The sequence below is a fragment of the Felis catus genome, chromosome X (assembly GCF_018350175.1).
Source record: "Felis catus isolate Fca126 chromosome X, F.catus_Fca126_mat1.0, whole genome shotgun sequence".
In the NCBI taxonomy this organism is placed as follows: Eukaryota; Metazoa; Chordata; class Mammalia; order Carnivora; family Felidae; genus Felis; species Felis catus.
This window is the reverse complement of record NC_058386.1, coordinates 17093253-17107944: the sequence shown is the minus strand read 5'-3', so window position 1 is coordinate 17107944 and position 14692 is coordinate 17093253.

Genomic DNA, 14692 nt, shown 5'->3' with positions numbered 1-14692 from the left:
AAACAAAGAATTATATGGTCTGAAATGTCAGTAGCCTCAGTTGAGAAACGCTGCTTTAAGTTTGGATGAGGCCACAATACCCTTCTCAACAAACCATCTCTGGTTCAGCAAATGATTTGTTATTATTCTTTCTTTTCTAAGCTATCTTGCTTGTAGAAATAATGAACAAATTTATTTATTTTTGGCTTTTTTTGGCATAATGAAAAACTTGACTTAGGGGTATCTGGGTGGCTCAGTCAATTGAGCATCCAGCTCTTGATTTTGGCTCAGGTCATGATCTCATGGTTTGTGGGATTGAGCCCCATGTTGGGTTCTGCATTGACAGCACAGAGCCTGCTTGTGATTCTCTCTCTCTCTCTCTCTCTCTCTCTCTCTCTCTCTCTCTCTCTCTGCCCCTCCCCTGTTTATGCTCTCTCTCTCTCAAAATAAATAAATAAACATTTAAAAATTTTTTGACTTAGCTCTGATCTATTTCCAAGCCACTATACAACCTCCACTCTTCCAGCCAAGTCCATAGCACTTATGGACTTCTTTGTGTTTTAACACATATGAACTTTTACACACATATGAACTCCATGGTTAAGTAGCACACTTGTTTTCTTGTTTGTCATGTATCCTTAGACCCTAGAACAATGTCTGGCACATATTAGGAACTGAACTAATATTTGTTGAGTGAATAATTGTGCATTAGAAACAATGGGAAATGGTGAAAACTGGAGCATCCAGGGTACACTTGCCCCATTTCAAGGGTCAGCAACTACTCAGAACTTGCAGTTGTTACCTAAGGAAGGAGACCTAAAGTACCCAGTTTTTTATGTAAAGATGTAAAGGCTCCCAATTTTAAAATATTACCATGAATTTTAAAAGCTTACAATGTATAGCCACCAGTTTAGACCACACAATATACATCTGTGAATTTCATTTGACTCTAAGTCTCCCATCTTGTACTCAGTTAATATTATTATTAATAACAGCAGCTATCATCATTAGGCTCTTAATCTGTTGCAGGTATTATATCAGTTAGCCTTTCCTGCATAAAAACCACCCCAATGGCTTAAAGTGAAAATTTTTTATTGATTTCAAAATTTGGGTTTGCAACAGAGGTTGGGCTCAGCTGGGCATTTCTGGCTTTGGCTGTTTTCCTGATATATCTAAGGTTAACTTTCAGTTGGCTAAATGGTTATTCTCCAGGGGGGTTGGCTGGCTGTCCTCTCAGATGTTCCAGGTAATGAGGCCACATTTTTGTTGTCCTATAGTAAGCTAGCCTGAGCTTATTTACATGGCAGCAGCAGCATTCCAAGAGAGCAAGAGGGCCTTCTGAGGCCCAGGTACAGAACACTAATGTTACATTCCATTGTCCAGGGCAAGTCACAAGACCATCCCAGAATCAAGGGGTGAAGAGAGAGACTTCATCTCTTAATATAAACAGCTACAAAGTCACATTACAATGGGGTATGGATACAAAGAAAGGGATAGTTGAGGCCATTTTTATATAAAATCTACCACAAATGCTATTTTTAAATATATTTTTAAATCTCTTTATTTTATTTTAGAGAGAGAGAGCATGAGCAGGAGAGAGGGGCAGAGGGATAGAGAGAGAATCCCAAACAGGCTCCACACCCAGCATGGAGCCCAGCACAGGGCTTGATCCCACATCCCTGGGATCCTGACCTGAGCCAAAATCAAAGAGTCAGGCACTTAACCAACTGAGCCATCCAGGAACCCCACAAATGCCATTTAATTGCTGTACATTGATCATGCCATTTAATCTTTATCAAGCTCTTGAGAAGTTTGATTTGAGAAGTATTACTTCACCCAATTTAAAGTTGACAAAGTTGAGGCTCAAAATGTTAAGTGACTTCTCAAGTACTCCTAGGTGTGTGTGTGTGTGTGTGTGTGTGTGTGTATTTTTTAATTTCAGTGTACTTAACATACAATGTTATATTAGTTTCAGGTGTGCAATATAGTGATTCTACAGTTCCATATGTTACTCAGTGCTTATCAAGATAGGTGTATTCTTAATCTCCTTCACCTATTTCACTCATCCCCAACCTCTTCCACTCTGGTAAAAATCACTTGTTCTCTATAGTTAAGAGTCTGTTTTTAGGATTGTCTCTTTTTTTCCCTTTTTTTTTGATTTCTTAAACTCCACATATGTGAAATCATACGGTATTTTTCTTTCTCTGACTGGCTTATTTTGCTTAGCGTTATACTCTCTAGCTCTATCCATGTCATTGCAAATGGCAAGGTTTCATTCTTTCTTATGACTGAGTAATATTCCATTGTATATATTATACCACAATCCTCTATCGACTGACACTTGAGCTGCTTCCATAGTTTGGCTATTGTAAATAATGCTTCAATAAACATAGGGGTACATATACCCCTTTGAATTAGTGTTTTTAGTGTGCTTTGGGTAAATACCCAGTAGTGTGATTACTAGATTGTAGGGTAGTTCTAGTTTTAATTTTTTGAGGAACCTTCATATTGTCTTCCATAGTGGCTGCACCAGTTTGCATTCCCATCAACAGTGCACCGGGGTTCTCTTTTCTCCACATCCTCGACAAAACCTTGTGTTTCTCCACATCCTCGACAAAACCTTGTGTTACTTGTGTTATTGATTTTAGCCATTCTGACAGGTGTGAGGTGGTATCTCCTTGTGATTTTGATTTGCACTTACCTAATGATGACTGATGTTGAGCATCTTTTCATGTGTCTATTGGCCATCTGTATGTCTTCTTTGAAAAAATATCTATGTCTCATTCCCATTTTTAATTGGATTCTTTGTTTTTGGGGTGTTGAGTTTGATAAGTTCTTTGTGTATTTTGGATACTAACCCTTTATTGGATATGTAATTTGCAAATATCTTCTCCCATTCAGTAAGTTGTCTTTTACTTTTGTTGACTATTTCCTTCACTGTGCAGAAGCTTCTTATTTTGATGTCACCCCAATTGTTTATTTTTGCTTTTGTTTCCCTTGCCTCAGAAGGCATTTTTATTTTTTTTTATTGTTTTTAATGTTTATTTATTTTTGAGACAGAGAGAGACACAGCGTGAGCAGGGAAGGGGCAGAGAGAGAGGGAGACACAGAATGTGAAGCAGGCTCCAGGCTCTGAGCTGTCAGCACAGAGCCCGATGCGGGGCTCAAACTCACGAACTGTGAGATTGTGACCTGAGCCAAAGTCGGACGCTTAACCGACTGAGCCACCCAGGCACCCCCAACAGAAGACATTTTTAGAAAGATGTTGTTATGGTTGATATCAGAAAAATTACTGCCTATGTCCTTTTCTAGAAGTTCTGTGGTTTCAGATCTCACATTTAAGTCCTTAAAGCACTTTGAGTCTATTTTTGTGTATGGTGTAAGAAAGTGGTCCATTTTCATTTTCTTGCATATAGCTGTTCAGATTTCCCAATACCATTTCTTGAAAAGACTGTCTTTTTTCCATTGCGTATTCTTGCCTCCTTGGTTAAGGATTAATTGACCATATAATTGTGAGTTTCTTCTGGGTTTTCTATTCTGTTCTGTTGGCCTTTGTGTCTCTTTTTGTGTGAGTATGACACTGCTTTGATAACTACAGCTCTGTAATATTATCTGCAGTCTGGAATTATGACACCTCCGGTTTTGTTTTTCTTTTTCAAAATTGCTTTAGCTATTCGTGGTCTTTTGTGGCTCCATACAAATTTTAAGATTGTTTATTCCAGTTCTAGGAAAAATGCTGTTGGTATTTTGATAGAGATTGCACAACATCTGTAGTTTGCTTTGGGTAGCATAGACGTTTTAACAATATTGGTTCTTCCAATCCATAAACAGGGAATGTGTTTCCATATCTTTGTGTTTTCTTCAATTTATTTCATCAGTGTTTTATAGTTTTCAGAGGACAGGTCTTTCACCTCCTTGGTTAACTTTATTCCTCGTTGTTTTATTATTTTTGGTGCAGTGGTAAATGGGATTTTTTTAATTTCTCTTTCTGATGCCTCATTGTTAGTGTATAGAAATGCAGCAATTTCTATACATTGATTTTGTACTCTGCAACTTTACTTAATTCTTTATCAGTTCTAGTAGATTTTAGTGGAGTCTTTTGGGTTTTCTATATATAGTATTATGTCATTTACAAATAGGAAAGTTTCACTTTTTCTTTACTAATTTGGATGCCTTTTATTTCTTTTCATTGTCTAATTTCCGTAGCTAGGATGTGCAGTACTATGTTGAATAAAAGTGGTGAGAGTAGACATCCTTGTCTTATTCCTGACCTTAGGGGAGAAACTCAGTTTTTCCCTAAGGATGATTTTAGCTGTGGATTTTTCATATAAGGCCTTCATTATGTTGAGGCATATTTCCTCTAAACCTACTTTGTTGAGGGCTTTTATGAATGGATGTTGTACTATAACAAATGCTTTTTCTGCATCTTTTGAAATGATAATATGGTTTTTATTTTTCTCTTATTGATGTGACATATCACATAGATTGATTTGTGAATATTGAACCACCCTTACATCCCAGGGATAAATCCCATCTGATCGTGGTGAATGATTTTTATAATGTATTGTTCAGTTTGGTTTGCTAGTATTTTGTTGAGGATCTTTGAATCTGTGTCCATTAGAGATATTGGCCTTAATTCTCTTTTTTAGTGGTGTCTTTATCTGGTTTTGGTATCAGAATAATTCTGGCCTCATAGAATAAATAAGTTTTCCTTCCTCTTCTAGTTTTTGGAATAGTTTGAGAAGAATACATATTAACTCTTATTTAAATATTTAATAGAATTTACCTGTAAAGCTTTGTGGTCCTGGACTTTTTTTTGTTGGGAGTTTTTTGATTACTGATTCAATTTCATTGCTGGTCTGTTAGAATTTTCTATTTCTTCCTGATTCAGTTTTGGGAGGTTATATGTTTCTAGGAATTTATCCATTTCTTCTAGGTTGTCCAATTTGTTAGCATGTAATTTTTCATAATATTCTCTTACAATCATTTGAATTTACATGGTGTTGGTTGTTATTTCTCCTCTTTCATTTGTGATTTTGTTTGAGTCCTGCTTCTCTCTCTCTCTCTCTCTCTCTCTCTCTCTCTCTCTCTCTCTCTCCCTCTCTCTTTTGATGAGTTTGGCTAGAGGTTTATCAATTTTGTTGATTTTTTCAAAGAATCAGCTCCTGGATTCATTGATACGTTCTGGTTTTTGTTTTTTTGTTTTTTTGGTTTTTTTTTAGTTTCTGTCTAATTTATTTCTGCTGTAATCTTTATTCCTTGTGTTGGTTTGGCTTTTGTTTGTTCTTCTTTTTCTAGCTCCTTTAGTTATAAGATTAGGTTGTTTATTTGAGATTTTCCTTGCTTCTTGAGGTAGACCTGTACTGCTATGTGCTTCCCTCTTAGAACAGCTTTTCCTGCATCCTTAAAATTTTGGACCATTGTGTTTTCATTTTCATTTGTTTACTTGTGATTTTTTATTTCTTCTTTGATTTCTTTGTAGATCCATTCATTGTTTAGTAGCATTTTATTTAACCACCATGAACTTGTGCTCTTTTTAGATTTTTTTCTGTGGTTGATTTCTAGTTTCATAGCTTTGTGGTCAGAAGAGATGCCTGGTATGACTTCAGTCTTTTTGAATTTGTTGAGAGTTTTTGTTACCTAACACGTGATCTATTCTGGAGAATGTTCCATATGTACCTGAAAAGGATGTGTCTTATACTGTTTTAAGATAGAATGTTCTGAATATATCTATTAGATCCATCTGGTCCAGTGTGTCAGTCAAATACACTGTTTCCTTGTTGATTTTCTGTTTCCATGATCTATACATTGATTTAAGTGGGATGGTAAAGCCGTATACTATCATTATATTACTGTAGATTAATCCTTGTATGGAGGTTATTAACTATTTTATATATTTGGGTGCTTTCATATTGGATCCATAAATATTTACTATTGTTATATCTTCCTGTTGGGTTGTCCCATTTATTATTATATAGTGTCCTTCTTTGTCTCTTGTTATCCTTTATTTTAAATTCTGTTTTGCCTGATATAAGTATTGCTGTCCTGGCTTTCTTAACACATCCGTTTTCATGATAAATGTTTTTCCACCCCCTCACTTTCAATCTGCATATGTCTTTAAGTCTCAAATTAGTCTCTTATAGGCAGCATAGAGATGGGTCTTGCTTTTTATCCATTCTGTCACCCTATGTCTTTTGACTGAGGAATTTAGTCCATTTACATTCAAAGTAATTATTGATAGGTATGTATTTATTGCCATCTTGTTACTTGTTTGTGGTTGTTTTTGTAGCTCTTCTCTTATCCTTTCTTCTCTTGCTCTCTTCTCTTATGCTTGACTGGCTTTATTTGGTGATATACTTAGATTCCTTTCAATTTATTTTTTGCTCATCCATTACTGGTTTTTGATTTGTGGCTACCATTTAATTTGTATATGACATTCTGCATACATCTGTCTATATGAATTGGGTATTTCTTTAAGTTGAACCCATTCTGCACTTTCCCTCCAACCTAACATTTTAGGTATATGGTGTCATAGTTTACATCCTTTCATTTTGTGAGTGTCTTGACTGATTTTTATAAATATGCTTATTTTTACTGCTTTTGTGCTTCCTATTTTTCTTACTCTTACTTACAGCCTTTCCTTTCCACTTAATGAGTCCCCTTTATCATTTCTTTTAGAGCTATTTTAGTGGTCATGAACTACTTTAGCTTTTGTCTGGGAAACTCTTTATCTCCTCTTCTATTCTGAATGATAGCCTTTCTGGATAGAACATCCTTGGCTGTAGGTTTTTCCCTTTTAGCACTTTTAATATATCATTCCACTCCCTTCTGGCCTACAGTTTCTGGTGAAAAAAACTGGTGATAGCCTTATTGGGTTTCCTTTGCATGTAATTATTCTCTTTTTTCTTGCTTCTTTTAAAATTCTCTTTGTCACTATTTTTTGCCATTTAAAGTACTATGTGTGGACCTCCTTGGGTTGATTTTGTTGTGGGAAACTCTTTGCCTCCTGGATCTAGATATCTGCTTTCTTCCCCAGGTTAGGGACATTTTCAGCAATTCAAGTGAATTTTCTGCCCCCTTTTCTCTCTCTTTTTCTTCTGGGATCCCTATAGTGCAAATGTTATTACACTCGATGGTGTTGCTGAGTTTCCTTAGTCTCATTTTGCATATGTTTTTTCTCTCTCCTGCTCAGCTTGATTACTTTCCATGATTCTGTCCTCCAGGTCACTACATCGTTCGTCTGCTTCCTCTAGCCTGCTGTTTATTCCATCTAGTGTATTTCTAATTTCACTTATTGTGTTCTTCATTTATGATTGGTTGTTTTTTTCTTATCTCTTTGTTAAGGGTCTTACTGATGTCCTCCACTCTTTTCTCAAGTCTGGTGAGTATCTTTATGGTCATTACTAACTTTTCTATCAGCCATATTACTTATATCCGTTTCACTTAGGTCTCTTGCTCTGGTTTTGTCCTGTTCATTTGGGACATATTCTTCTGTCTTCTCATTTTGTCTAACTCTTTGTGTCTATTTCTGTGTGTCAGGAGAGTCATCTACATCTTCTTCTCTTGATAGCAGGCCTTATGAAGAAGAGGTCCTATAGTGTCCTGCAGTGCAGTGTCCTCTCTGCACTAGAACCTGGCATTTCAGGGATGTCTCCTATGTGTGTTGCATGCACCTTGCTGTTGTGTTCCTGCAACTTTTCCTTCAGTCAAGTCATCTGCAGCAGGTTTATTTGCCAGCTGTGGGTAGTGTTTGGTTCCCAGCTGGGGTTGGGAATCCAGTTTTAACAAGGTGCATAGTGGTCTGCTTGGAAAATGAGACCATGCACCACTTGTGGGACTGGAGCTGGCCTAGGCAGATCCAAAAAGCACTTGTGGAAGGGTCGCAATTTTTTTTGAGGGGCAGGCAATTTTAACAAGGTGTATGTAGGGCTCCTGCAGGAACTACTACCACCATTGTGGGGACTGAGGCCCTGCAAAATGCACATGTTGGGAGATGTGTTGGCAAGGTTTGTGCTGGCCTTCTCTAGGAGTGGACTAGTAGTGGTGGCACTGAGACAAATGTGAGTAGAAAGGGCAGATTCACCAAGTGCATGGGATGGGACTTGGTGTGAGCAAGTTAAGTAGTGAATGTTCTATACTGGCTCCTGCAGGTGGCCATATGTTTGTGCTGGTGGGGGGGGGGCAGAAGAGTGGAGTGGCATCTGCCAGCTCCTTTGTTCCTGAGGGAGTCTCCCTGTGAACGCTGCCCCTCTAGAACATGCTCTGAGATGAGTAAATAAGCCTCCTCCCAATATATCCCAGGCATTTTTCAAATTTCTGCTTTTATTCTATATCTCCACATCCTGTTGTCACGCTGTCTCTTAAAGGGCAGGGGGTTAGCTTCTTATCATCCTCTAGGCTCTCCCAGAACTGAGCCCATTGATTTTTAAAGATCCAGGCTTTAAGTCTCACTGGTTGTAAGAACTCATGAAATTCAGCCCCTCTCAGTTTCAAAGCTAAATATTATGGGGATTCCTCTTCCCTATGTAGTTTCCCCAGTTTGAGGGTCTGTTTCTCCTCCCTCTCTGCCCCTATGGCTCCCGCCTTTCTACAGACCACTGTGGGCCACTTACCTTCCCACTGTGGTCCATTTAGCTCCCCACTGCATCCCCACCCTTCCTACCCTCTTTGATGTGGCCCCTTATCTTTTTGTTATTGTTTAAATATTTATTTATTTACTTATTTTTTTAAATTTAAATCCAAGTTAGTTAACATATAGTGTAATGTTTTCAGGAATAGAATTTAGTGATTCATCACTTACATATAACACCCAGTGCTCTTCCCACCAAGTGTCCTCCTTAATGTCCCCTTGCCCGTTTCGCCCATCCCCACCCAACACCCCTCCAGCAATCCTCAGTTTGTTCTCTGTATTTAAGAATCTCTTAGGGCTTGTCTGCCTCCCTGTTTTTATCTTAATGTTGCTTCCTTTCCCCTATATTCATTTGTTTTGTATCTTAAATTCCATATGAGTGAAGTCATATGATATTTGCCTTTCTCTGACTTATTTCACTTAGCATATTACATCCTAGTTCTATCCACATTGTTGCAAATGTCAAGATTTCATTCGTTTTGATCGCCAAGTAATATTCCATTGTGTGTGTGTATGTGTGTGTGTGCACATCTTCTTTATCTATTCATCTGTCAATGGACATTTGGGCTCTTACCATGCTTTGGCTCTTGTCGATAGTGCTGCTATAAATATTGGGGTGCATGTGCCCCTTTGAAAAGGTACTCCTGTCACCTTTGGATAAATACCTAGTAATGCAATTGCTAAGTCATAGGGTAGTTCAATTTTAATTTTTTGAGGAACCTCCATACTGTTTTCCAGAGTGGCTGTACCAGTTTGCATTCCCACCAACAGTGCAAAAAAATTCCTCTTTCTCCGCATCTTCACCAGCATCTGTTATTGGCTGAGTTGTTAATGTTAGCCATTCTGACAGGTCTGAGGTGGTATCTTATTGTGGTTTTGATTTGTATTTCCCTGATGATGAGTGATGTTGAGCATCTTTTCATGTGTCTGTTAGCCATCTGCATGTCTTTGGAAAAGTGTGTATTCATGTCTTTTGCCTATTTCTTCACTGGATTATTTATTTTTTGGATGTTGGATTTGATAAGTTCTTTATAGATTTTGGATACTAACCCTTTATCTGATAGGTCATTTGCAAATATCTTCTCCTATCCCATGGGTTGCCTTTTAGTTTTGCTGTGCAGAAGCTTTTTATCTTGATGAGGTCCCAATAGTTCACTTTTGCTTTTGTTTCCGTTGCCTCCAGAGACATGTTGAGTAAGAAGTTGCTGTGGCCAAGATCAAAGAGGTTTTTGCCTGTTTTTTTCCCTAGGATTTTGATGACTTTTTGTCTTACATTTAGGTCTTTCATTAATTTTGAGTTTATTTTTGTATATGGTGTAAGAAAATGCTCCAGGTTCATTCTTCTGCATGTCGCTTTCCAGTTTTCCCAACACCATTTACTGAAAGACTGTCTTTTTCCATTGGAGATTCTTTCCTGCTTTGTAAAAGATTAATTGGCCATATGTTTGTGGGTTTAATTCTGGGTTCTCTATTCTGTTCCATTGATCTGAGCATCTGTTTTTATGCCAGTGCCATACTGTCTTGATGATTACAGCTTTGTAATACATCTTAAAGTCCGGAATTATGATGCCTCCAACTTTGGTTTTCTTTTTCAAGATTGCTTTGGCTATTCAGGTCTTTTCTGGTTCCATACAAATTTTAAGATTGTTTGTTCTAGCTCTGTGAAGAATGCTAGTGTTATTTTGATAAGGATTGCATTGTGTATGTGGATTGCTTTGGGTAGTACCGACATTTTAACAATATTTGTTCTTCCAGTTCACAAGCATGGGATGTTTTCCCATTTTTTAATATCTTCTTCAATTTCTTTCATAAGTTTTCTATAGTTTTCAGTGTATAGATTTTTCAGCTCTTTGGTTAGGTTTATTCCTAGGTATTTTATGGGTTTTGATGCATTTTTGTTAAATAGGATGGATTCCTTGATTTCTCTGCTGCTTCGTTGTTGGTGTATAGAAATGGAGACAATTTCTCTACATTGATTTTACATCCTGTGACTTTGTTGAATTCATGTATCAGTTCTAGTGTCTTTTGGTGGAGTCTTTTGAGTTTTCCACATAGAGTATCATGTCATCTGTGAAGAGTGAAAGTTTGACTTCCTTCTTGCCAATTTGGATGCCTTTTATTTCTTTGTGTTTTCTGACTGCTGAAGGTAGGACTTCCAACACTATGTTGAATAACAGTGGTAGAGTGGACATCCTTGTTGTGTTCCTGACCTTAGGGGGAACACTCCCAGGTTTTCCCCATTGAGGATGATATTAGCAGTGGGTCTTTTATATATTATTTTTATGATCTTGAGGTATGATCCTTCTATCCCTACTTTCTTGAGGGTTTTTATTAAGAAATGATGCTGTATTTTGTCAAACGCTTTCTCTGCATCTTTTGAGAGGATTATGTGGTTCTTATGCTTTGTTTTATTAATGTGATGTATCACATGACTGTGGATTGAACCAGCCCTGCAGCCCAGGAATAAATCCCAGTTGATCATGGTGAATAATTCTTTTAAAGTATTGTTGGATCTGGTTTGCTAGTATCTTGTTGAGAATTTTTGCATCCATGTTCATCAGAGAAATTGGTCTGTGGTTCTTTTTAGTGGGGTCTTTCTCTGGTTTTGGAATCAAGGTAATGCTGGCCTCGTAGAATGAGTTTGGAAGTTTTTCTCCATTTCTGTGGTTTTGAACAGCTTCAAAGAATAGGTGTTAACTCTTTTTTAAATGTTTGGTAGAATTCCCCTGGGAAACCATCTGACCCTGGACTCTTGTTTGTTGGGAGATTTTTGATTACTGATGCAACTTCTTTACTGGTTATGGATCTGTTTAAATTTTCTGTTACTTCCTGTTGCAGTTTTTGTAGTTTATATGTTTGTAGGAATTTGTCCCATTTCTTCCAGATTGCCCAATTTGTTGGCATATAATTGTTCATACTATTCTCTTATTATTGTTTGTTTTTCTGTGGTGTTGATTGTGATCTATCCTCTTTCATTTGTGAGTTTATTTACTTGGGTCCTTTCCTTTTTCCTTGTGATCCATCTGGCTATGGAGTTATCACTTTTACTAATTCTTTCAAAGAACCAGCTGCCAGTATCACTGATCTGTTGTACTGTTTTTGTTTTTTGGTTTTGTTTTTTGTTTCAATAGCATTGATTTCTGCTCTAATCTTTAGTATTTCCCTTCTTCTGTTGGTTTTGGGATTTATTTGCTGTTCTTTTTTTTCAGTTTTTTTTGGGGGGGGTGGAAGTTTAGGTATTGTATATCTGAGACCTTTCTTCCTTCTTTAGGAAGGCCTGGATTGTTATATACTTCCCTCTTATGACCACCTTTGCTGCATCCCAGAGGTTTTGGGCTGTGGTGTTTTCATTCTCATTGGCTTCCATGTACTTTTTAATTTTCTCTTTAATTTCTTGGTTAACCCATTCATTCTATGGTAGGATGCTCTTTAATCTCTGAGTATTCATGGTCTTTCCACAATTTTTCTTGTGGTTAATTTCGAGTTTCATAAACTTGTGGTCTGAAAATATGCAAGGTATGATCTCTATCTTTTTGTACTTGTTGAGGGCCAATTTGTGTCCCAATATGTGATCTATTCTGGAGAATGTTACATGTGCACTCGAAAAGAATGTGTATTCTGCTGCTTTAGGATGAAATGTCCTGAATATATCTGTTAGGTCCATCCGGTCCAGTGTGTCACTCAAAGCTATTGTTTCCCTGTGGATTTTCTGTTTAGATGATCTTTCCATTGCTGGAACTGGGGTGTTGAAGTTCCCTCCTATTATGGTATTATTATCAATGAGTTTCTTTATGTTTGTGATTAATTGATTTATATATTTGGTTTCTGTCACGTTGGGGGCATAAATATTTACAATTGTTTGATATTCTTGGTGTATAGACCCCTTAATTATGATATAATTCTCTTCTTTATCTTGTTACAGTATTTATTTTAAAATCTAGTTTGTCTGATATGAGTATGGTTACTCCAGCTTTCTTTTGATGACCATTAGCATGATAAATGGTTCTCCATTCCCCTACTTTCAATCTGCAGGTGTCTTTAGGTCTAAAATGAATATCTTGTAAGCAGCATATAGATGGGTCTTGTTTTCTTATCTGTTCTGATACCCCGTGTCTTTTTATTGGAGCATTTAGTCTATTGACGTTTAGAGTGAGTAATGAAAGATATGAATGTAATGCCATTGTGTTGCTTGTATAGTTCAGATTTCTGGTGATGTTGTCTAGTCCTTTCTAGTCTTTGTTGCTTTCGGTCTTTTTTTTGTTTTGTTTTGTTTCATCTTTTTTCCACTCAAAGAATCCCCCTTAAAATTTCTTACAGGGCTGGTTTAGTGGTGATGAACTTTAGTTTTAGTTTGTCTGGGAAATTCTTTATCTTTCCTTCCATTTTGAGTGACAGCCTTGCTGGATAAAGAATTCTTGGCTGCAGGCGATCTTCAGAAGATGGCGGCATAGGAGGACACTGGGCTCACCTCGCTTCCTGCTGATCACTTAGATTCCACCTACACCTGCCTAAATAACCCAGAAAACCGTCAGAGGATTAGCAGAATGGAGTCTCCGGAGCCAAGCACAGACGAGAGGCCCACGGAAGAGGGTAGGAAGGGCAGCGAGGCGGTGCGCGCTCCATGGACTGGCGGGAGGGAGCCAGGGCAGAGGGGCAGCCTGCCGGCCAAGCAGAGCCCCTGAGTCTGGCTTGCAAAAGCGAGGGGCCGGACGGAGTATGTTCCGACAGCAAGCGGGACTTAGCATCTGGAAGGTCATATGTTAACAGCTTTGCTCAGAAAGCGGGAAGGCTGGAGGACAAAGGGAGGGAGAGTTGCTGAGCCCCGGGACGACAGAGCTCAGTTTGGCGGGGAACAAAGGCGCTCACCAGTGCCACCTCCCTCGCCCATCCCCCAGCCAAATTCCCAAAGGGAACCCAAAGGGAAGAAAACATTGGTAGTAAGCACCTTGACATCAGTCTTGGCATTGAATTTTTGGATCTGACTCGAAAAAGACAACAAAACAAAAACTATGAACCTACTGCACAGTTAAAGAAACCATCAACAAAATGAAAAGAAAACCTACTGAATGGGAGAAAATATTTGCAAATCATATGTCTGATAAAAAGTTCATTTCCAAAAGGGAACCAGTTCCTACCAGGGAACTTGCTTGCTCCACGCAAACACCCAACACTGTGCTTCTGCAGAGCCACCCCTCCGGCAGCGGGTCTGACACCCTCCCGCTGCCACAGGGCCCCTTCTGAAGTGGAGCACCTAAAGAGAAGCGAACTAAGCCTGCCCCTCCTGCCCCCGTGCACCTTGCCTACCCACCCCAGCTAATACGCCAGATCCCCAGCACTACAAGCCTGGCAGTGTGCAAGTAGCCCAGACGGGCCACGCCACCCCACAGTGAACCCCGCCCCTAGGAGAGGGGAAGAGAAGGCACACACCAGTCTGACTGTGGCCCCAGCAGTGGGCTGGGAGCAGACATCAGGTCTGACTGCAGCCCCGCCCACCAACTCCAGTTATACACCACAGCACAGGGGAAGTGCCCTGCAGGTCCTCACCACTCCAGGGACTATCCAAAATGACCAAACAGAAGAACTCCCCTCAAAAGAATCTCCAGGAAATAACAACAGCTAATGAACTGATCAAAAAGGATTTAAATAATATAACAGAAAGTGAATTTAGAATAATAGTCATAAAATTAATCGCTGGGCTTGAAAACAGTATAGAGGACAGCAGAGAATCTCTTGCTACAGAGATCAAGGGACTAAGGAGCAGTCAGGAGGAGCTGAAAAACGCTTTAAACGACATGCAAAATAAAATGGAAACAACCACGGCTCGCATTGAAGAGGCAGAGGAGAGAATAGGTGAACTAGAAGACAAAATTATGGAAAAAGAGGAAGCTGAGAAAAAGAGAGATAAAAAAATCCAGGAGTATGAGGGGAAAATTAGAGAACTAAGTGATACACTAAAAAGAAATAATATACGCATAATTGGTATCCCAGAGGAGGAAGAGAGAGGGAAAGGTGCTGAAGGGGTACTTGAAGAAATAATAGCTGAGAACTTCCCTGAACTGGGGAAGGAAAAAGGCATTGAAATCC